This window comes from Bombus vancouverensis, chromosome 13, assembly GCF_051014615.1.
Source record: "Bombus vancouverensis nearcticus chromosome 13, iyBomVanc1_principal, whole genome shotgun sequence".
Taxonomy (NCBI): Eukaryota; Metazoa; Arthropoda; class Insecta; order Hymenoptera; family Apidae; genus Bombus; species Bombus vancouverensis.
In genome coordinates this window covers 791545-816370 of record NC_134923.1, presented here as the reverse complement: position 1 = coordinate 816370, position 24826 = coordinate 791545, and the positions used below count along the sequence as shown (strand labels likewise).

The 24826-nt window shown below is 38.5% G+C and overlaps 2 pseudogenes; one reads left to right on the top strand and one right to left on the bottom strand.

Moving 5' to 3' along the window:
* Positions 1-14391: 14391 nt before the first annotated feature.
* On the bottom strand, positions 14392-14510 carry LOC117157439 (5S ribosomal RNA; annotated as a pseudogene).
* Positions 14511-15127: 617 nt separating this feature from the next.
* The window catches only part of LOC143303539 (uncharacterized), a 100171-nt pseudogene continuing 90472 nt past the window's right edge, over positions 15128-24826 (top strand).

Sequence of the window (24826 nt, the reverse complement as noted above, 5' to 3'; positions counted from 1 at the left end):
TACGTCCGTATGAATAATTTCCATTATTTCCCTAGCCTTAGTTCGATTATTTTTGAAAGGTAAGTTATGCATTTTGCTTTCTATACACACCCTACATTTCAAAAGTTCCTTTTCAAATTCATTCGGTATGCCAGTCACTAGTTGCTCTTTACCCAAAATCTCTAAATATTTAAAATTTACGTGTCCTAGCATCCTATGCCATTTTTCCTTTTTACTCGTACCACTACGTTCGGCGCTGTTTACTAAGCGCTTCTTCCCTTTCAATATACTTTTTATTCTATATGTCCCATTCTCTTTGAACGCTACAGCTGTAAGTATATTATCCTCATCTATTACTTTCGCAATATTTCCTTTGGAAATAACCTTTGGAAATAACGCATTCGAGACCGAAAGAAATTCATATCAGTCAGTAGGCAAGGGTATAATATACATATTTTATATATAACTTATGTAGTGATGTATATATCATGTTAATTTCATATTTTTTTCAATATAGAATTATTATATATGTCGGGTTTACATTAGAATTAGGGTTAGGGGCGTGAAACGAATCTTCGTTTGGGTTACACGTTGTCGTTATGCAATAGAGAAGACATTGACTAGTGCAAATACGATGATTATAGAACCGGACAAGTAACCGCGGTAGTTAGGTACTCGAGAAACTAATGACAATGATCCTAGGTTCAATAACGAATCCGCGGTCGACGGGATGATAGATGAACGTACTCACAAAATCTAAGTCGGTCGCGTAATATTCACTGATCGTAAAGAGTTACTCCTTTCATCAATGAGATCGCGAGCGAGAATGCCTTTCCCGTCCCGATGATGCCACAGAGGAAAACTATAATGGGGTGTGTCTAAGGATACGAGATCATCGAGGGTTCGTCGAGAAAAGCCTTCGTTCAGAAAGTAAGGGAAATTGGCGTTGCTGGTAATTGGTCAATCTCCATATCGGTGGTTAGAAAAAGATGCTAGCTGCCCTCGAGGGAAAGTTGCTAGTGGGAGACGCCGCTCGTTGAAAAATATGTCTCCCCTATCTTCCCGTAGTTGGGACAAAGACTGTTTGTCTGTTTGAAGGACTTTAGTTAACTAAACCTTAAGATTTATAACGGGCCCTCGGGCTAGCCGAACATGTACTGCGGAGACGCATCGACATCTGGCAATCATCTTACTCGAAGAATAGGGCCTGCGTGTGGCGAGCCACGGGACAGAAACCGTTGGGATATTTACTGTCGCGTGTCGCCACGAATATTTCTTTATGGAGAGCTATAGAATTACTCCATACCTTTGTTAGACAAAGCGTTCATCCCGTGACCGCGGCTACGTTCGGCGACTGACTGTCGCCTCGAGCCCAAGCTCATTGTCACAACTCTCGAACAATTACAATCGGATTGAATAACTACAATTGTTCAATTACAGCTATAGTAGACTCTAGGTTACAATGTTGCGGGATTATCCAAAATTCCAAAGGCTCCGGTGTTCTTTCATCTCCGACATATATTTAACTATATATATTAACTATATATTTTCCCTAGGAACAGTAAGATTTTAACGATACAACTTTATCAAGAGATCTTAATGTCATAAATGGTATCGAAACTTCGTAATTAATATTGTTAAGGAAGAAAATATTGGTAATCTCCTCGAACGACGAGCGCTTGATATTCACAATTAGAACTCGATATCTTAGCTTCTTATAATATCCTAATAAAATGTTATTTATCGATTACAATTGTCCTGTCGTATTTTATTGTGTTTACTTTATAAATGTGAGCTTTATTCAAAAAGAGTTCATCGATGATTATCCATTACAGGTTGTTAATAAACCTGAATTGTGCACAAAGGAATTGCCGTTAATAACTTAAGATTCTCTGCCCGTCGTACAGGGTATATATAGTAATTATTCTCGACGATCGTAACGTTTAAGTCCAATTCGAGCTTATAGTCCCATGCGAGTTAAACAACGACAATAGTTTGAATTTCTATTTGTTCGTTTGTCGTCTGTTTATACCCGGAGCACCTGCTGTAAACCAATACAAAATTTATTAGATCTATAAATAACACATATAAAACTTATTAATTTATAATTAATATAAAATAGTAGAGCACGAAACTTCCTATTTTATGGATATGTTAAATCTTTGTAAAAAATACCATATCATTAGTATCATTTTAATCGTTCTAAAGGATTTAGCCGCATAAAGCTGTGACCCTTGGAAGAATCGATGTTCACGCGTGACAAATTGAAATTGTGCGAAGGTTCCGGTACGAACATCACAAGCGTCGATACCAGGGGCACAGGCACATGTTCTGGGTTCATTATATATTTATAAAGGGCTGACGATTCAGTGGATGGTCCGGGTAAATTTAAATTGTAAATGAACGCATTGCTGGTTTCAAGTAAAAGCCTGGATAAGAACGGATATGGTATGAGAGTCTGTCGTGGAAAGGGGAACAGGCCGCTTTTATTTGTAAAGTTTGAATCTCCTCGATATTGAAGATGTTGAAGCTGCAAGTATGTATTTCATTTTAATCCATTCGAGACCGAGATTTAATTGTAAGACTTCTCCCGATGGAAAAATATTTACTGGTCTGGAATCGTGCATCGCTAATTAGTAAAAAAGTAATAAGCAAGAAAGCAATTATACTACCGGATTGGTATTTCTATTTTATTGGAGATTAATTAACCTGAGTAAACTAACAAAAACTTATCGAAAATCAATCGAAATTAAATCACCTTTACAAACAGGCTATAAATAAAGTTAATTAACGCGTGTCTGTAGGATAATCCGGTAGACTTGATCCGCTTTTTATATCGAAAGTTGAGCAATCGGTGACGCGTTCTTATACACCGAACCGCGAAAAGCAAAATTTCATATGATCTCACCAATTTCGGATGTCAGTCAAATCAGTCAAATCAGTCAAATAATAAGTTCGCGTTAATATACACGTTCGATTTTTGAAAAGCTTGTTCAATTTAATAAGAGTCTTGGTAACAGGCTTATGTTTTTAGACCTAATTGGTTGTTTTCATTTATAAGTATCTCGTGTTAAAGTACTCATAAAATGACATTAAAATCAGAAAACTAATAACTGAAAGATTATCATTTTTCCTCTGTGGTAGTTTACATATAACATAATGCAACTAACATGTCACGATTAATGCAAAATAAATAAATTACTAATATAGACATTTTTTTAGTAATTTGTATAATCGTGAAACGAATTGGACTTTCTAAAGGCAAATATTAAAGGAAACATGGAATTGATGCCAAATCTATCACAAATATTATTTATACTACTTATTTGCGCAGTTTGAAGCGAATCAAATTGATGAAGGTTTCTTTGTTACATGTTAATTTACATTTTAAAAGACATAACAGGCACGCTAATTAGTTTGCTTAAGATACTTTCGAGATACCAAGTTAGACGCGATTCCATGAAATCATATCAATTTTACGATGATATTTTTCTATCAAGCATGCAATTATAACCGTATCGTTGATTAGTGCATACAATTATCCATGTACATTCGTCTTTCCGAGTACCGCGCTTCAATATTGCTAATTTCAATTTCGTACATTAATCTTCGTAAATGCTTGAAAATGCTATATAACTGTATCAGCTTCTGTTAAAAACATTTTATAGTAAAATCTCTATAAATTTGTAATATTTTTTAGACAATTTGAATTCATTATATTATACATCATACATTCTAGTCATTTCTAATTAAGTTACTTTTGCGATGTTTATTTACATTTTATGTATATTCTTATAACTCTCTCTGTTACGGCGCGTACGATGGTCCGTGCGCCGTCTGAAACTTTATACTATATACTGATCTACTACATACTATATCCTATAAACTGAATCCTTTGACGTAATCTTAATAGCTTGAAGGAATCTCTAACCCTGTAAGTGTTTTCGGTTTATGGATGGTCCTTAGAACAATGCTTAGGTTTATTGCGCACTCTTACAAATAACGGAGAAAGCGGGTAGTTATTTTTCCAATAAACAATGTCACCCACGAGCCACGTTGGTAGGAGGCTTCCTCCTCCTATCTTCATTCATTAACGTTGGCTATAATCAATGGGCACCCTCACTTTCCTAACGAAAAGTGTGAACAACGAATCCGCGTTCTTCGTTCAGAAAGCACACCCACACTGAGATTTCCTCTCGTGGCGGCACACGAGAACGCAAATCTCACCACTCGAAACCAACTAGTGTCGGACGACGGCAGCGCAGTGATTAGCGCCATAGAGTACAAACGTTCGGATCCCGGGTTCAAATCCCGGTGCCTCGTACTTCTCCAAAGTCCGATTTTTCTTCCACGACATCTAAATAAGAAGAAAATACAGCAGTACTACACCCCGGCAAGCGACATCTACAGCCAGCAGCCTACAATTATCACGGATATATGAAGGAAGACGGAGAAAAAGAAGAAAAAAAGTGTGTTTCGTCCAGAGCCTGCTAGTGGACTCATCAGTAAGGCTTACCTAGCAGGCTCATGCCTTAGACACAATGGAAGGAGGGGGAAACAAAGCTATGTACATGGCAGAGACATTGAAGACGGATTCCTCCCTCCCACGGCCGGACACTGTATCCAAGGCCGGTCGGATCTCCTACCCTCTCTTGCGACGTATCCCAGTGGAGCGGCCCCACTCTTAATCTAGTTTGGTGGGAAAGGTTCGCGTACACACCGTGTGTAAGAACTATTAAAAACCACACAGTGTATCGCGACTACCTTTCTACTACTTAACCCAAGTCCTATATTATCAGTCTTAGGTCCGAGGCGGCTCCTGTCACGTAAAGTTGGTACTTGGGTGGTAGTAAGAAGGCTGAGTCGTAACCCAACTACTTATTTTCCTTTATAAAACTTTATTATAAACACTTACAAAATAACACCGAACCGGAGAATAGGGGTTGTATGAGTACAGCAACTAGAAGAGGAACAAGAACTGCCCGAGCTGGGTGAAGTCTCGGTTTATTTACGTTTTGGTTTTAGGATGTTGAGGGGCTAGGTGTAGGTTATGATGTAGAAAAGTGTCCGAAGGTCGGGGGTCGATGTATTATCACTGATGTAGGTTGAGATGTGATTGATGTCACACTCCCATGGGCAATTTTTCGACGCTACAATCATCCTCTTCCCTTTCTGTCACTCCATCTTGCCTTACACACTGCAAGAGGGAGGACGGACGAGTAGGGTAGTCAAATAAAGGAGATGGAGAAGAGAGAAATAGTGTTTCGTCCGAGATCTGCTAGTTCGGACTCTTCAGTAAGGCTATGACCTAGCAGACCTTTGCCTTAGACACTGGGATAGAAAAACTTGTGTTGGAAGTTATATTTATCGAAACAAACAGTGTCAATGTGACCACTAGTGTGAAAGCATTAACATCGCTAGCCCTATGTTGATATCGATGGCCCTCTGGTGACAAGTGTAAGACGTATTCTACAAACGTGTAATTTAAACTAAACCATTGTGATGAGTTATAAATAGATTGTACATTTATAGTAAATTTAAAAGTGTAGAAATACACAGATTGCGTCGAATATAATGTGCAAAGATATTGGAAATAAAGTTTTCTTTATATTGTTAAGGATTAACGTAATAAATGAGTTATGATACTTAATTGTATTGAGTGAAAGAAAGTTTTATTCAAGTTCAATTTCCATAATTGTATTTCTGTAATAGTGTTAAATAAAGCTACGAATTTATATAAACATCCACGGTCTAATCATAATAGAGAATCTGATATAAACAAAATTAGAAGAGTATGAAACAGAATATCGGCAGTTAGTGAATTCCTGTTTACATATCGTTAACGCCATATATGTTTCAAAGGAAAAAAGAAAAGAAAGAAATGCACACTGTAATGTTTCTGGCCTGATGTTTTCTTCCTTTTTCCATATTTTTCACGTACGCAGCATCGTGATGAATCGAACTGTTGAATTTCGGTGACAAATAACAGGAATTACGTGCTGGATGCTAGAGGACCTCTATTTGCGCGTTCAATTGCTCGCGTTAGAATTTCATGGTTCGTACATCCTATACATCCAATAAATTTTGGAATATTATATATTGAGGAGCTACATTGAAGATTATTGTAACGTAAAATTGACACTTGGATTGTAAGAGAAAAGAAGGCTGAGTCGTAACCCAACTATTAATTTTCTTTTATCGAACTTTATTATAAATTTAGCACTTACAAGAACAGAATGGCACTGAACCGGAGAGAAAGGGGCTGCACAAGAACAGAAACTAGAACAAGAACTGCCCGAGCTGGCTGAAGTCTCGGCTTATATGCCTTTTGGTTTGAGGATGCTGAGGGGCTTGGTGTAGGTTATGATGTGGGATCGTGTTCGAACGTCGGAGCTCGATGTCTTATCTCTGTTGTAGGTTGAGATGCGATTGATGTCACATTATCATGGTCATGTGATTGGAATAAAAGGACCTGAATTTTGTGATATTCTTATCCAGTTGGATAATATAACTGGGTATCTTCACAGTAAGATAGAATATCATGGTTTATACGATCTTAACATTGTTCCTTTGAGTGATTATGGAATGGTAACTATTAAGTTAGACAACGACACAGGCATTTCCTCTGACGTAAAAAATCTGATAATGGTAAATCATAACTTAGAATATTCTGATTAGTTGCGTCCTAAGATATTTGCTCGATTCCGGGAACGTGGCAACGAAGGGAATTCCATTCGTAGGAAAATACGGAGCATCCGTGGCTAGAATATGGCAAAGAAGAGATTGATTCCCGAAAAAAGAGTAACGATGTATCAGTCTCTCTCTCGAGTGCGTATATATTATATACAGAGAGGTACGACATACTGTTAACGTATGATAGCGCGAGCGTGAAGTATCACTGTTGGAGCATTGCGAAATTTTCGTAAAAATGGGCATCGTTGAGTGGCATCTCTTAGTTAACCATCAAGCGTACAAGTAGAAGATTCTTAAGATTTACGTGGTTGATTTCTGATAATTCGGTGCCTACAAATCAATGACTTTTAAGATGAATTATAGTTGCACACGCAAACACGAGCAGTTTTCACCGCAAAGGTTACTTTTATGTAATGTTGTACGCGCGAAAGTATTCATTTCTGTTACCACGCTATTGCTGTTTTGTAAATTTTAGTAGCACAACTATCGGTAATGTGCGATAAAACATATTATATAATAGATAATTGTAAGTGAAATGACAAGGCGATGGTATAAATAGGTACTTCGACGAAAGTTGGTACAAGTATATCTACGATTCTCAGGAGTGGTGAGGTAAGTAGGAACGAAATATACAATAAGAATTGAATTTATATAGAGTATTTTGTTATAAATCTTCCTATGTACCTATAGAAACGTGTTTAATATTTACGAGTATACGAGTTAAAGAAAGATGATACGCAGACGCGAAGTTTAGTCAGCAATAATATTTAAAATCTCTAAAATATATTGTACACATTTATTTGCAAATAAGCTCAATGAAATTAAACTGTAACTGTGTTTCCAATAATGTCTTGGATGTATTGCTCGCCATTATGTCGGATTAACAGCTCTAAGTGATCGACCTTAATCACTAAATGGCGGCCGTGATTCAGTGGTATAGCTTTACATATGACGGACATCGCAGGCGCTTATAAGACGTCTATTGTGAAACGTTTCCAATAGCACCGTTTATGTGATGGTGAAATCTGAATATATATATCGCTGAAATATATATCGCTTATCACTTGAGTCTGACACGATCGTTTTTAAATAGAATCACAATTTTTTATTCTTTACAAAATCAGTCTATAATCGACTGTAATCGATATTTGGTGCGTGAAGTTGTATGTTTCGCGAACCTGCGTTGATGCAGGGATTCTGTTGCAAATCATAAACTACGATACGTACTTCTCGCTACGATTCGGTGAATCGACGCCGCGAAGTAGTCGCTCCCCAGTTTCGGTTAAGATAACAGAGGTGGTTAAATGAATATGACACAGTAGAGTAAGTTATATTTCACCGTTTATTCCAACAACTTATAACGAAGGCAGTTACGCTGGTGCGTATGTACGAGATGAGTGAGTGACTGATCTACGGGTGTGTATACCCGGTTAAAAAGATGTTGACCGTTCGAAGGATGTAAAATCAGTACTGTCTTGGGAGACGATGCTGTCTCGGAGGAAAGCTAAGGATGGGCGTGTCTAGCGCACGGGACCATCGGATTTGTTGGTGACGATTTTAGTTAGGAGAGTGAGGGAATAGGCTTCGTTGTTAATTGGTTAAACGAAGGGTCTTAACCGCCCTCGAGAGAAAGTGGTTAGTGGGAGGAAGGTTGCAGCGTACGTGAGAAAAACTAACTTTCCCTAGTTAAGCCGTGGTAGACAATAGTCTTTGGAAATTCTTCGGAAACAGATGTTTGTTTGGTTTGAAGGACATTTTCTAGGAAACCTATGCGATTTATGGAAGGTGTAATATCGGAATATATTAATAATGGATTGAAAATACAGATATTAGTTAGACAGAGAAACGATGTTTGATTAACAGGAAAACTAAATGCAACGCTCGTATTTACAACAAATAACTTGACAACTATTTAGTAACTCTCTCTCTCTCTCTCTCTCTCACTAGCAACTCTAACACTCGACAACACTCGCTACTCAATTCTAACGACTCTATGCTTCGACGTCTCGATCAACTCTGATTCTCGCAACACGCACACTTTTCGATTCGCCTTGGATAGCGAAACCGTCCTTCTTCTAACGCGTTTTTAAAACGCGATGGCGCTATCACTTTCTAAAAGCGTCGTCTTTACATTTCCGATGGCCACGGGCACATCCGACTGCCAGATATACAATGTATTATAAGAGTATCATTACCATACTTTTCATGAAAAGATCAATTTTTCTTGATAACTATACTCTGTAACATAGATGGAAGTCGCTGATTTGATCCCTCTGATATCGTTGTCTTATGAGAGTCTCGCCTGGTCTTGATTGGTTCTGTTGACTCTTATCGTTGTGAAAAATCGATTTGCTGTGTACCTTTTTTGTATAGAGAATTATTTTGTGGTAGAATGTAATGTTGTAATATTTGTGGTCTTTACTTTACTAATTTTGTCACTGAGCCGCTCTTTGGTTCGTTGAGCGATTCATATTCCGCATATATTCCGTACTTGCTTCGCTTGGTACTTTTATAATTTTCGCAGTTACAATAAAAAATTTAATTCTTAACAAATTAAAGATTTAACCTCTTGCTTTATAGTGTACAATAATTTTTTTTTTTTTTGTATAGGTTATGTGATCCATAGTTTGAGTAAGTAGTACATATATATATATATTTACGTGACAAGCTTTCATTTCAATCTATATTTAAGATTAATATTTTATCAGTTTCTGTTCGTAACAACATCGAAGTAGTCAATAAGTTTGAAGAGTATAATTAAGGAAGTTATGAAGCAAGAGGTTAAGAACAAATTCTGAAAGAGGTTATGTACAACTCAGTAGTACTGCTTTACATTACTTTGCGAATTACTTTTCAAGCATAAAAATAGTTTAACAGCCACTTATAGTTACTTCCTTACCATTACATTCATTAATTTCGTTTGATTTTGTAAACAAAATAACCACGCTGACCAGTCTCTTATTTAAAATAGAATTATTTTGTCATATATCCAACAGTTTACTTTCTCTTCGTAAATATTATTAATAATTTTATCAATTTCGTATACTTCCATCCTTCGTATAAGTGACAATGAATCAGAAGAGTTTCATAGCAATATTGAACAACATACAGTCAACTACAACACCATTAGATACATCCACCATACAGTCAACTACAACACCATTAGATAACAGCAATACAATAGATTATAATTTTCTACGTGTCATTGATTCATCATCATCATTTTCCATTTTTTTAGCATATGTAAAAACGTATCTGACGTAATCTTACCTCGCTCTTTGAGTACAAAAATCCATTCAAATGAAACAAAGGGAAAAGAAATAAGAAAACAAACACTCACATACGAATCTTCATTACATAACTGTATGTACTCCTCGAGGTATAATTACTCAGACACGTTACAGCGTACCTTCTTCGTTCCCTCATGGCTGATGTTGATCGTTGACGTTTATAATGAAAGAATTTCGTCAACGGCGCCATCTGGATCCCTGTTGAAAAATTAAAATAGCCGCAACAGCACCATTAAGCTCATCACCCAGAGTAGCTCTTGTTGCTGAGTTGTGGAGGAATTCTTATCATCAACGACATAAACTATACCAGTTCCGGTAACGTTCTTCAGATGGTCCAGGCACTCGAACTCGCAACATCGCTCTCCAACACGGAATTTCTTGCATGTCTGTAGTAAAAAGAAATCGATAAATTGTACAGATCAATCGTCACTCGACTGCTCGAGAATTCAGGTCATCCAGAGAATAGAATAGAGACGTGGAAAAATGTAGTGCGATCATCGCAGTGGGAGGAAATAGGGGGATAGGGACCAAATGAATGAACGAGATGTTAAGGACAACTGACGATAAGTTCTTTTGTCGAGAATTGCATGTTTGTGAATGGTTTGTGGGTGGTTAGGTGGAGAGAATTGAAGAGTTTGGAGGTGACTGGAAGAGTGTTTTGGGCAAGGTAGATTGCAGAATGGTTGCGGTAGCATTGTGTTAATTATGGGTTTGTACATGTAATCTTTGTATGTATCACTACATACAACCTAACGTATATTTTTAATAATACATCAGAGTTTTAGTTATTTCATAGCTATGAATTTTATACTCTATGATCTTGACGTTTTATTTCACAGAAGCGTTTGAATATCCATAAAAATTAAATGAACCAATGTATTCATTATCTTATAGAGAAGATATATTATTTTTAATTATGTTCCAATTATTTATCATGATCCTGATTTCCTTATTCTGAAAATTTGAAAGGAAGTTTTGTAGTTTGATACTTTCAGCGACAAAGGGTCAATATTGCTTTAGTATATTTCGTCACATATACATGTATATCTATATGTCGGAGATGAAAGGACACCGGAACCTTTGGATAGCCCCGCAACATTGCAATCTAAAGTCTACTATAACTGTAACTAAACTATTGTAGTTATTCAATCCGATTGTAATTGTTCGAGATTAGTGACGGTGAGCTTTGGCTCGAGGTGACAGTCTGTCGCCCAACGTAGCTGCGGTCAAGGGATGAACGCTTTGCCTAACAAAGGTATGGAGTAATTCTATAGGTCTCCTTAAAAGAAATATTCGTGGCGACACGCGACAGTAAACATTCCAACGGTTTCTGTCCCGTGGCTCGCCACACGCAGACCCTATTCTTCGAGTAAGATGATTGCCAGATGTCGATGCGTCTCCGCAGTACATGTTCGGCTAGCCCGAGGGCCCGTTATAAATCTTAAGGTTTAGTTAACTAAAGTCCTTCAAACAGACAAACAGTCTTTGTCCCAACTACGGGAAGATAGGGAAGACATATTTTTCAACGAGCGGCGTCTCCCACTAGCAACTTTCCCTCGAGGGCGGCTAGCATCTTTTTCTAACCACCGATATGGAGATTGACCAATTAGCAGCAACGTCAATTTCCCTTACTTTCTGAACGAAGGCTTTTCTCGACGAATCCGATGATCTCGTATCCTTAGACACATCCCGTTATAGTTTTCCTCTGTGGCATCATCGGGACGGAAAAGGCATTCTCGCTCGCGATCTCATCGATTAAGGAGTAACGCCTTCGCGATCAGTGGTTATTTCACGTTTTAACCAGACTTAGACTTTGTGAGTACGTTCTGTTGTCATCCCGTTGGCCGCGGATTCGTTATTGAGCCCGAGAGCATCGTCACTAGTGTCGCGAGTGCCGAACCGCCGTGATCAATTGTCAAGACTGTAATAATTCTATCATTGCAATAAACTACGCCTGTGTGTACCGTATCAATGGCTAATCCTCGAGAAGATTCATTTGACGCCCACAACCCCATTCCCAGTGCCAATCCGACATGTATAATCGTTAAATAATTTGTGGCGTGTTCATTATATTATTTTTAAATATTGTCAAATATACAAGTTTATGTTAATCTTGTTAATTCAATGTTAAACTCATTCTAACCACCTCTGTTATCTTAATCGAAACAAGGGAACGATTAATTCGCGGCGTTGATTGTCCGAATCGTAGCGAGAATTTACGCCTCTCGCTGACTCGTTTTCCTCGCGACTGCGTCTCTCCGCGAACGGTCGTAACAATTATATCGATATACATAGTCATACGCTATTTCGAACCAAGCAGTACTTCGTTATTTTAAAACATGTAGTGCTGTGTTATTAGAAAATGCATTGTACTACATGGTAGTGAAATATATACGAATAATATTATATCGTACAGACACACGTGATCGAATGATTTCCACATGAACACGTGTTAGATAAAAACCTCTAAGGTTAAAAAATTAACTCGATGTTTTTATTAATTGAATGTGTGTAGAAACTTAGATTGCTCGTTGTTGAAACCGTCGAACATATTTAAAATGATAAATTAATGTACAGCCTGTATACGTGAGACATTAGTACAAAGTATAAATCGCAAAATGAAATCGCGAATAAATACTTGTTAATGCTCGAGATACTGTAGATACTGTTAGATACTGTTTCACGCGACTAACTGATAATTGATTGATAACTGATTGCTAACTGATAGATACTCGGTATGTACTGCCCTGCTCGCGATCGAGTCCGTTTATTTATACTGGTCGGGGGAGGTCGGAAAATCCAAATTCGTCTTTATTCGACGGTTGCATGTAGCGGCGACATCGTTTTGCCCGAAGTTTATTTGTCATTACGTTTCATGCATCAAGGCTGTGTCAATGACCCGAGCCAAACAACGACATGAGTGGCTCTCGATTCGCGTCGTCCTTTGACTCCTGTGCCGCTACACGCGTTAGTCACTGTGAATAATTATATCATATTATTGAAAGTATCTATTATATTTCGATGTACTCAGTTTTTTAATATTTTCATGTTAAATTATATTATTCTTCCAGAACTATATAATTTGACGCTTTCACTATTTGAAGTTTCCTTCTATGAAATTATTCCTTTCAACGAAAACCATGCCATGCTTAGAAATACAACTTCTCAAAACACTTAATGTAAAAGTAGGGAGGTCATGATCCATGCTGATATATACATATTTTCCCATTTGGAGTTAACATCGCAAAAAGTTTCTTCTTGCTTAAATTTAATTTGCGATAAGTATATTCTGTTTGTTCTTCAGTCATAATCACGGAAATAAGTGGTCGAAAAGGTAGTGTACATCGAAATATAATATAATATGCTCAAATATACTAGTACTGCTAAAGTATTCAACAAGGGCGGTGGTACAGGCAATTGTCATCGAGAACAGATGATTAGCAACGGTGTCATTGTAAGTAGCTTGTTTCTTCTTGTTCCTTATTTTGAGATTTAGCTTCTCTTCCTCACATTCATTAACTCTTTGTATTGTCCTTATTTCCCCTTCCTTTTTCACCCACTTAGGCGCGCATTTCTTCACCCGCGAACAGAATATGTAGCTGATCTTCATCGAACAAGCTTATCCGAACGTCTCACCACTTTACGGGTACTTGCACATATCTTTAATACGCATCTTCATTCGTCACTTACTCATTGAATGGATTTGAGAGACAGCGATTCTGACGTGTTTTCCTTCGAGCATTATCATCTTAGGAGTGTTCCTATTGCAGTATATATGTTTCGTAACGGTAATAGATACACCTAGTTCGATGGACTTTCTTCATACGGAGTAAATTTCTGATGCCTGGATTTACTATTATGAACCAATGCTTCATTTGATTAAGTAGTTTCAGAAAACAGTCTGAGTTTAATTTGGTAGGTCCGTCATTTTAAAGATATCTTCTAGATACGCGAAACAGCGTACTATATATTTAGTATAGTTTAAAATGATATCTTATAGAATTCTCAAATCCGAGTCGAAATTGTATTCGTGAGCAGTTGCAATTATCATACAGGCATGTATGTATGTTTCACTTCTTTTTTTTTTATTTTAAGTGGAGGAAATCCGCACGGAAGCCAGGCCGCTTTTGAGGAAGGCGACGTGGTAGTGTCGGACTCCAACCGACTAAAACACCTCCACGATAACCATCCCGGCTGCGATCGAGAGAGGCCCGGGAACCGGTGTGAGCGTCGCAACGGGGCCTCTCCCCCGCGCGCCTAATACCACCGCTGATAGGGCCGGTGTGTGACCATTGTCACACCCCGCCTCGTCGCTGGAGCCACGGTGCCAGGCAGCCCGGTTTCCCTACCAGACTGCTTGGCGGCCCCGAGGCGCTTAGCCGACAGCGCCCAAGCCCGAACCCCATGGTGGGGGGGGGGCAGCGCTCTTCTCCAACGCCACAAGGAGTTCCCAGGCGATCACCCATCCAAATACTATCCGTTCCCGGCGCTGTTTAACTTTCGTGATCTGGCGGGAACGAGTGCACTCTGCGCGGCCAGGGCGTTGGCGCCATGTATGTTTTCACTTAAAGCCTTTTTGATTATGTGGTATCAGAATTTTCTTTGCACGTTGTCTATTTACAGTCTTGAGTGCAGGGGGACCATATTTGAAGCTCTCGAAAAATTAGTGAATAAAATTATTGCCAAACAGATCGAGAGAAAAGGAGCGTTATATATTCCACTTATTAAATTATCAGACGTTAAAAATTGTTTACTTTTCATTTTTGCTATTTATATTATTTTTAAAATAATACTGGCATTGACAATGAAATTCGATAGGGTTTGACATCTGTGCTTTAGTGATAAGTAACTGTTACGCAATACATCTGTTCAGTTGAGACGTACTGATGAATTTCACTATACAAATTGTATTATAATTTATAGCGTAGCTTTATAGCTGTTTTGCTTTTCCGGTGTAGCGCTTACACTCGGATTTTTGGGGGTTGACGCCTCTGATCCTTTTTCAGGCTTTTGTGTTTTCAAGGGTTACAGAACCATCCTTGCCTTCGTGGCGGGTGGCGTCTGCCTATGTGACGACATCTGGATTACTCTCGCGGCGTACTGTTTGTACACACGGACAGTGTACGGAGCTACGCGAACACGCCCTGTCAGGAAATCTTTAAAGTATGACAAGGAAGTTGGCTGATGTACTTATCAACAATCACTGGGCTTATTTAGAACCAGGCAGGCAACCGCCAGAGGCAAGGGAAGTGAAGAGGCTTTGCGAGGATTTGTGGAGTAGAACTAGACCTCCAAATCCCATAATCCCGGGAAGTAGAACCTCGGAGTTGTCATTATGTGAATACTTTCTTGTTTCACATGATGTAGTAAACCAAACTTCTTTCAACTTTTTTTAACAAACTCTTTTGAATCGTACAACATTTTCGTCCGATTACGATCTATCTCACAATTGTATAGTTTTATTTGTGAATATTAGACAAGTAAATATTTCGTTTTTTCGTCCAGATACACTACAACTTGATATAATTTTATATTATTGTTGCTGGATCACATTGCATAATTTTTATGCCGACTGAAAAATGTTAAAATTCTACACGTAATTTCTTTAGAGATAATCGTACATTCAAATCATACAAATACATTCGTCTATAAAATGATGAAATTTTCCATGATCAGAATGTTGGTGTATGCTACGTTTCATATCGCACAGGAGTAATTAGCTCCATTCCTTCCAATGACGTTATTACAGAAATTCATACTAACCACATGGTCAGCTGATCTAAGTGCACGAACGAAAGAATCCATCCGATATTATTTTTTTCCTTTTATATATCCATATGTATCATTTCTCCACTACCCAGCATGTGCATATTCTAAACGTATCACGTGCATCTTCTTTCTGTTTCTGTTTCCATCTCAGAGTTCGTAACACAAGTATATCATTTCTAATTTTTCCAGTTCTCTTCTTCTTTTCTTTTATCTCAATAATCGTTTAGTACTGCATGATTCTTAGGAACTTCGTGGATACTCTACAATATCGCCCATCTAACGGATTGCAGTCAAATTATTTTTCATCGCTACATTCTTTCTTCAATACTTGCTACACTGCATAACGTACTTTCGTAATTTCTAGAGTTTTCCTCTACGGTGAGAGGCGAATAAGATCCAGTGTTTCAGTGTTGAATGTTTCAAATGTTTACATCGTTGCAGAAAACGTTGAACGTTTAATGAAAGATCGTTTAATACGACCTACTATTTTAGCATAGCCTTTTTTGTTAATACCGGCGACTGCGCTCTGCTCACTCTTGTGTTATATTTTACAGACCTTTCTAAGGATTGTGTTACCATGTTTCAATACCTGTTAATAAATTTTGTAATTTTTATGACGAAATAGTTATTTGTAATGTATATATAGTCTTATTTTGATAAACTAATTGATTTACTTGCAAAATTTAATGAGAAATAAAACAGTAAAATATTTTGTAGAGATATACGCTATCATTTTGCTTTCAAAGCACCTTAAGAGTAATCAACAAACAATATGACAACATTCTATTTAGATTTCCTTCTATAACTTTCCCATCTTTTCCACATGTATGTCATTTATAAAATATAACATTTGGAAAATAGAAACTCGTAAAAAATATAATATTGAGAATGTTCTCATTGCTTCTTGTACCGTACATCAAACGTAGTGTCACATTATATCACAATCAATAAAAATATAGCAGCAGAAATGGAAAATGTAAATAACCCACGAGAGAAAGGAGGGTATCACTTGTGAATACACCACACTCTCATGATCTATTGTCTCAGTCTCAATTAACTAGAAGTGGTTAGAATGAAATAATTACGTAACTGTAATGCTGGCCGTATGTCATATCAACAATGGGAACCGAGGCAGTAAAACTCAATAGCGACACATACCCGACGGCAATACGTGCTTACGTAGCGATTAAGAAAAACCGACGGCTAGTAAATGAAAGAAGGCCAAATGCAGTCGAATAAAATCAAATATTAAAAACAGGACCTAGGCTAATTAAGATTCTCTTAACATGTTCACTACCAGCGTCACACTGTTATGATGCATCGATTTTCATTCAGAGCTCAGAATCATAGATATGCGAAGATAGTCAATTTTTGTTATCTCTGCATAAACAAATGAATTCTACCGTGAACTTGGCAAGTATGGTTGAAAACGCTCAAATCTATAACCAGCGCGTGTGATCTAAGATTATATTATATCGCTAAAAAAATTTATTACGACAAAGTATTAACTCGTCTCCCTGTGTGTTCTCTAAAACTACCTAGTTTTGCAATTGCAAAAATACATAACAGATATGTAAGCAGTCTAGAATATATATTATTATAATATAATACATAACCATCATAAATTAATAAGTAAATTTTCATATCCAGGAGACCCTTAGCGAAGAACAAACGAATATGATAGTTTAAGTGATGAAAGCAGGAAATATGATGGAGGCATTACAGGTTCATTTGAAATTCGTATTGAGTTGCCCGGAAAATTCATTCCGATTTACATTTCAATTCGATATACATTTGTCGAATTATATATGTAATATAAAAAAAGGGGGTATACGCTTGGTCTATCAAATATTTAAGTTCGAGTTTTCTGGGGATAGTATAAGTTGTAAATTTAGAGTATAAACTAAGAATCATAAGAGTGCTGGGGAAGAGAGAAAGAGAGAATGTAAGTAAGAGTGTATGCCTTGGTGACGTCAAAGCTAAATGAGTAGTGAGTATGAGTGGGAGAAGGGTGCGAGGGTTGAGGGTCAGCACTTTTTTGACCTGGGAAGACAGAAGTTGTAAGCCGAGTGTTAGAATAAGACGTACGAAGATATTATAATCAGTTCTTGGATTGGGTATTGCTCGTTAAAATAAAACTAAACTTCACTTCAAATAGAACATCCTTTCTTATTCTTATTCTAGACTATTTAGATACTACATATAAGTACCATTTTGTTCCACAACCTTTCTTCATCTTTCAGGCAACTTAAATATTCCATCCTACCAAAACTTCTAGGATTTCCGGCGAAAAACTTTTCAATATAAAATAAAAAAAAATGATGGTCCTCTTGATGAAGATTGTGATAATTCTCATAATAGTTATTTGGAGAAAAGCAAACATTGATCCGTTTTACGTAATTTTGCAGGAAAGGAAGAACTAAAAATAAATCTTCCAAGCAATGCTTCGATTCTAAATACATTTGATTTAATATTTGACGATAATCTCATGTAGAACATTGCGAATTGGACAAATGCTCGGGCTTTGTTTGTCATATGGTACACGGGGATTTTCCAGGTTACAAGAAAAATGGAAATCAACTTCAGTTGAGGAAACAAGACAATTCTTAAGATTATGAATTGCCATCGACAACATTTGAATGCATTATATTATCACTCTTCATTTAGCAAAATAATGCCTCTGTCACGTCCCGCGACCCGCATGATCCGTAGCGCGAAAGTAAAATTTAATTTCTTTCAAATCAAGGTAATTTAAAACGTTTATTTGAAACCGTGTTTACAGTATTTGAAGTGAAAGGCAGTTAAGGCCGCTAAAATCTATATCTTGCGAAAACTTATCTAACTATGTCTTTATATTTGCCTAATTATGTTTCTACAGCGATATTACGACAATTTAAATCGGAAACAAAGTCGGCAGTTGAACAAACGTTGGGATCTTCCCAAACATTTTCAGAAGAAAGACCCCGACGTTCTTTCATCTCCGACGGATATAAATGTAGCGACTCAGAGAAGTCAGTGAGAATATTTACCGTTCGTATCGAGTAATAATAATTATTATCGTTCGTCTATTGAATAATATTAATTAATTACCGTCCATCAACCGAATAATTACCATTCGAAGAGTTAGTTATCATTTTGTCAACCGAAGATTCATCATCTTGTCAACCGAAGGATCACCATCTTGTCAGTCTGCCAGTTAATTGTCAATATCGAAATCGTGTAAGATTTGAATAAATCATTACACATTGTAAATTTACTTTCGAACAACTTTAATCCTCTCCCGTGCCAGTATTCCCGCACATAGCAGGTTAGCCGAAAGTGAAGCTTGTTGGCAGTTGCATTAAACGTCAGTTAACGCTACCTTGTCGTCGGCAACTAAATAGAACGTAATAATATATACAGATATAAAATTTGTGGTGGCAGCGGTGGAATACGCTCCACGGAGGAATAAAGTTCTTACGACTAATGACAAAATAAACAGAAAACACGTCGACTGCGCGAGACTCACTGAGTGAGGATACGTTCTTGACGTTGTCAGAAAAAGTGAAAGCGTGGGATGAACATTTTCGCGTATTAACCGATATGAGCTAAAGGGTTGTTAAATTAGAGGAAAACGCGCAGATAACGAAACTGAAATACCTGCATCATCGCCGATAACACCGCGAGAGACCAGAGCGATTGTCACGATGGTCGTGAGAACGCAACGAAAGGATAATTATATCTCACATACCTTGGCCAGCAAAATGGTGGCTAAGCAGTAATAGAAACCCTATGTGACCTGCATCCAGCGATAGCCCCTCCACAGGAGCCGGGTCCTTGATATAAAAAAGTACGTCTCGAGTCGTTGCTCAACATTCTTTTCTGTGCTGTTTGACCATTCTGTATCGTTACTCTGTCAGTGTTCAATAAATTTTCTAATAACAATCAAAATTTAAGTACGAATTTCTCACCTTGCGTGCGGAACGTGAAATTACCCCGAATCGACGTGACACGATCAAGGGTAACTCGCAACCGATTAAGTTAAAAGACGCAATCGAATCGGTACCAGTGTTCGACGGCCACCAACCGTCTGTGTTTCAGTTTTTAAGAGCGGGAGTAACTATGACTCTCTTAATGCCTGTTAACGGCATGCCTACCTCCCAGTGGTACCGCCGGTAACATATGCGCCGCGTCAGCGTGGGGATTTGTCGCCCGCAAGCGGCGTTCATAGTTAAACGGAGTGTGGTGATGAAGGAGCGGAAAACAACATTTATTTAATAAGTCGGCTTGCCGACCAACGGTTTATAGCGTGATACATTGGAGACCTTAAATATAAAAGGAATCTGTTCTGTTACGACCGTTCGCGGAGAGACGCGGTCGCGAGGAAAACGCGTCAGCGAGAGGCGTAAATTCTCGCTACGATTCGGTGACTCGACGCCGCGAAGTAGTCGTTCCCCTGTTTCGGTTAAGATAACAGAGGTGGTTAAATGCATATGACACAGTAGAGTAAGTTATATTTCACCGTTTATTCCAACAACTTATAACGAAGGCAGTTGCGATGGTGCGTATGTACGAGATGAGTGAGTGACTGATCTGCGGGTGTGTATACCCGGTGGAAGGATGTTGACCGTTCGAAGGATGTAAAATCAGTACTGTCTTGGAAGACGATGCTGTGTCGGAGGAAAGCTAAGGATGGGTGTGTCTAGCGCACGGGACCATCGGATTTGTTGGTGCCGATGTTAGTTAAGAGAGTGAGGGAATAGGCTTCGTTGTTAATTGGTTAAACGAAGGGTCTTAACCGCCCTCGAGAGAAAGTGGTTAGTGGGAGGAAGGTTGCAGCGTACGTGAGAAAAACTAACTTTCCCTAGTTAAGCCGTGGTAGACAATAGTCTTTGGAAATTCTTCGGAAACAGATGTTTGTTTGGTTTGAAGGACCTTTTCTAGGAAACCTATGCGATTTATGGAAGGTACTTGAAACTATGGAGGATACTCTGCGAGTATCCGAAGACATCTGGTTGCCATATTGCCCGTGGTGTGTGGCCTCGGCTAGGTAGAGTGTTACGCGACGTAACATGTTCCTTTGATGGTAATTGTTAACGACTTCGAAAGAATTTGGTTTATCAGATGGAATGATTGGAAACTTATTTGATTGGAAAGAAAACCATTCTTTAAAAATAAATAGTAATAATAACGAAGCCTCGGACGCAGCGCTCCTCGGTCCCGGAAGCGCTGTGGCGGATTTATCCGCTTCAGATGGGACGTAGTTGACGACTGGACTATGTTCCTGGACATTAGTTGCTTTAAGATTTTGGTCCCATTAATGGGGGATATGATCGTTTGTCCGGTCTGCGACAAAACGGAAGTCCACCTTTTCTTTATGACGTTGAGGGACCTAGATAAGCACCTTAGTTTGCGTCATATGGATACCCTCATTCAATGGAGATGCATAAGTTGTGGGAGCGAGATGCCATATACCGAAATGTAGCGACCCTACGCAGTGCAGCGAGGGTCTGGAACCGCTGTTGGATGAAATAGAGGAGAAAACCAGTGGCATAAATGTAAATGATAAAGACAAAGTCCCAATCTTGGCTTTCGCTGACGACATCGTTTTGATGGGTGAAGATGAGAGGGAGGCACAATGTCAGGTGGATACGCTCCACAAATACCCGAAGAGCCTGGGAATGTCTATCTCGAGAGAAAAAATTCAAGAGTTCCAGGTAGTCGCTGAAAAGGGCACGTGGTTCGTCAAAGACCCTAAAATAAAATTAGAAAAAGCTCAGATATCAACTATTGACCCGGAGCAAGCCTTTAGATATTTAGGTGCCAAAATGGGGCCTTGGAAGGGTATCGACTGTGACATAATAGTCCGGAAATTCTGAGCGTGGTGAGAAGAGTCAGAAAGCTTTCTCTTAAGCCATGCCAGAAAATAGAATTAATTGTGAATTACATCTTCACTCGCTAGATTTATAATCTATTGAATAATCCACCAAGCGACGGTGTCTTGAGAATATTGAAAAGCGAAGTCAGGCAAGAAATTAAGGCCATACATCTGGTGCCTTCAACAGTCACTGGTTTCTTCTATGCTCCGAAAGCATGCAGAGGATTAGGGTTACCGAGGTTTGAACACATTGTGAAACTCGGTATCCTAAACAGTGCAAAAGAACTCACTGGATTCAGTGGCATCTAGCTTGATAAGCGACGAGGAAGAAAAAATTAAAGAAAATAGCGAACTCCCTAAAGATTAATTGGCCGGCCATTTCTGAGGACATTGAGAAAGCGAGAAAGAGGCTAAAGAGAGAACACGTAAAACAGTGGTCCGAACTGAGGAGTCAGGGCCAAGGAGTCAAAGACTTTTCAAGAGAAAAGATCGGCAACGTGTGGTTGAAGAAGTATAATTTGGTCAAGCCATCAAGGTTTATAGAGGCACTGAGACTAAGGACGAACACCTTTGGTACAAAGACTGCATTGGCACGGGCCGACAAAATAATATACGTAGCTTGCAGGAGCTGTCGCGCCCAACCAGAAACCCTAGGACACATCTTAGGGTTGTGCCAATACACCAAAAGTCTAAGAATAAGAAGATACGATGTGGTGAAGTCTCACCTCGCGAATAAATTAAGTAAGAACAATGAAGCATTTGTGGAGCCTACGATAACAGTAGGAGGTAATCTGTATAAACCGCACTTCGAAAACGAGGAACGGATTCTCGTTGAGATTGCTTCCCTAAAGCGGAGAAGGAGAAGGTCGACACATACATTCCATGCCTGAACCACTTAATGGCAAAATACAGTGTGGACGATGGCGAGATTTCACCCGTGGTCTTGGCCATAACGCCAAAAACCATCGAAATTTTAAGGGAACATGGCGTCACGAAAGGTGAAATGAACACGATTGTTATGAATGTTTTAAGAAGCTCTACAGAGATGTGCAACGTATTTTTAGATGGATGAGCAAAATATTATTATTTATTTACTTATTTTTTATTATTTATTTTAAATGTTAAATTATTATTATTATTTATTTATTGACTATTATTTATTTATTCATATATCATTAACTATATATCATTTATTCATATATCAAAACAAAACTTATGCAGCTACCAGAAAAAAATCCACTTCAGATTCAGACGAACATCAGAGGAGATTTGAAAATCTCCGTGGTGGACGATCCACACAACCAATACTACGGTATCCATATACGGTATTTACCGGAAGAAGGCTCGATATTTGATGACACCAGACTGTATCCTACGCGCCAGAAAACTTCTTTTATGACCAATGGCCGGGAAGTTCATTTTCTTTTCGAATTCTCACATCTATTTGTATTCGAAATAGTGCACTAAAAGTGATTTCTTAATTGATAGAACCTTATTTTTGTGATACGATGTAGCTTCATTCTGGAGTTTAGAAAATGATAAAGACACAGAAACGTTTTATTTGCTAGATAAATTTTACGAGAACTAATAAACATTTGAGGCTTGATTTTTGCACACTTTTCAAAATTAAGAAAAGTTATATTTCCACAAAGCTTCAAGTTTGTATACTCAATTGTATATAAATATGTAGCGGCACATGAGCTAGAGGACAATTTGAATCATGTTGTCTTGCCTCGGAGTATCAACGTCGTTAGAACATACATACTGTAATAATAAGTAAACTCCGGGAAAAAACAATGTCGCCGCTAGGGGCAAGCGTCAAATAAATACGAATTTAAATTTTTCGGTATACCCCCGACCAGTATAAATAAACGAACGCGATCGTAACGTGACCAGTTTTTCAGTCTCAGTCTCGAGCGACCTTAATAACGATCGATACATAGTTTTAGCGAATCAGTTAGTACCGGGCGTCTTAGCGAACATTCTCTGTATCTATTATTTTAAAATATATTTGACGGTGAGGTGATATGTCGTGATAGGGTCGGAAGGAAAACTCAGATTTATTGAACGATAAATGTTTATTCACTCTAATGTCAATGAGTACACTTGACGCAGGATTCGCGATTATATTCGGATCGCGAATGCGCGGTTATGAGATAGAGCTTGGATAGCTATGATTCGAGATGCGCTGCGAGTGCGGACAATGATTGCACGAGATGTCGAGAGCTTAGATAATTATTCGACTCGAACCGTGTAAGTATAACGATCGTGATATGTTGACTCGCGGTAATAGACTGACTTTTTGTCGCGATGCTGCTGCGGAGGAAGGCTGAGTTGGGATGTGTCTAAGAATGCGAAGGCATCGGATTCGTTGAGAAAAGCTTTGGTTCGGAAAGTGAGGGAAACGTACGTTAATGTTTATTGGCTAATTCGTGTTGGTCGTTGGAAAAGGATGCTAGCTGCCCTTGAGAGGGTGTTGCTAGCGGGAAGCATCGTACGTAAGAGATAGCAGATTTCTCGTGTGTCCCCGTGGTAGGTGGTCGACTTCGAGACTGATAAACAAAGACTGTTTGTCTCTTTGGAGGACCTTAGCTAAAATAAATCCTAAGATTTATAGCGGTCCTTGGGCTAGCTGGAAATATTTGGTACGAATGTATCGACATCTGGCAATCATCTTGTCCGCAGGTATAGGGTCTTTGTGTCGTGCGTCACGCGACGTAAACTGTTGGGAAGTTTACTGTCAAGTGCCGCCACAACGGTTTTCAATATCAAGATATCTCGTCATTTATAACACACTACCAATCATCTCCTACAACCGTGTAAAACGGGTCACTGGGTATGCGTAATAGCATTTTCCCTTCCTCGTGAAAAAAATAGATAATACGTATGAGATACTGATGACCGAGTACCGAGTCGTATTGGTAAAATGGTCAACGCGGAAATTCGTACGTGGCTCAGACATAAACAACCAAAAGGAACAGCAAAACACACGTTTTCAGGACAACAGATGCTGAGTCTTAGTTCAAGATCGACAACACAAAATTCAATTCAACCAAGAGGAAACCATCGTGCAAATGGAAGAATAGCCTGCTGTTCACCCATTCAACCTATAAAAACATCAGTAACTGATGTCAAATATCACGCTTAAGAGAATCAGGAAATCAAATGAAGCGCGTGAACGATAAGTCCTACATATACACTACTATAGTCCTACATATATACTACGGGGGAATAGTTC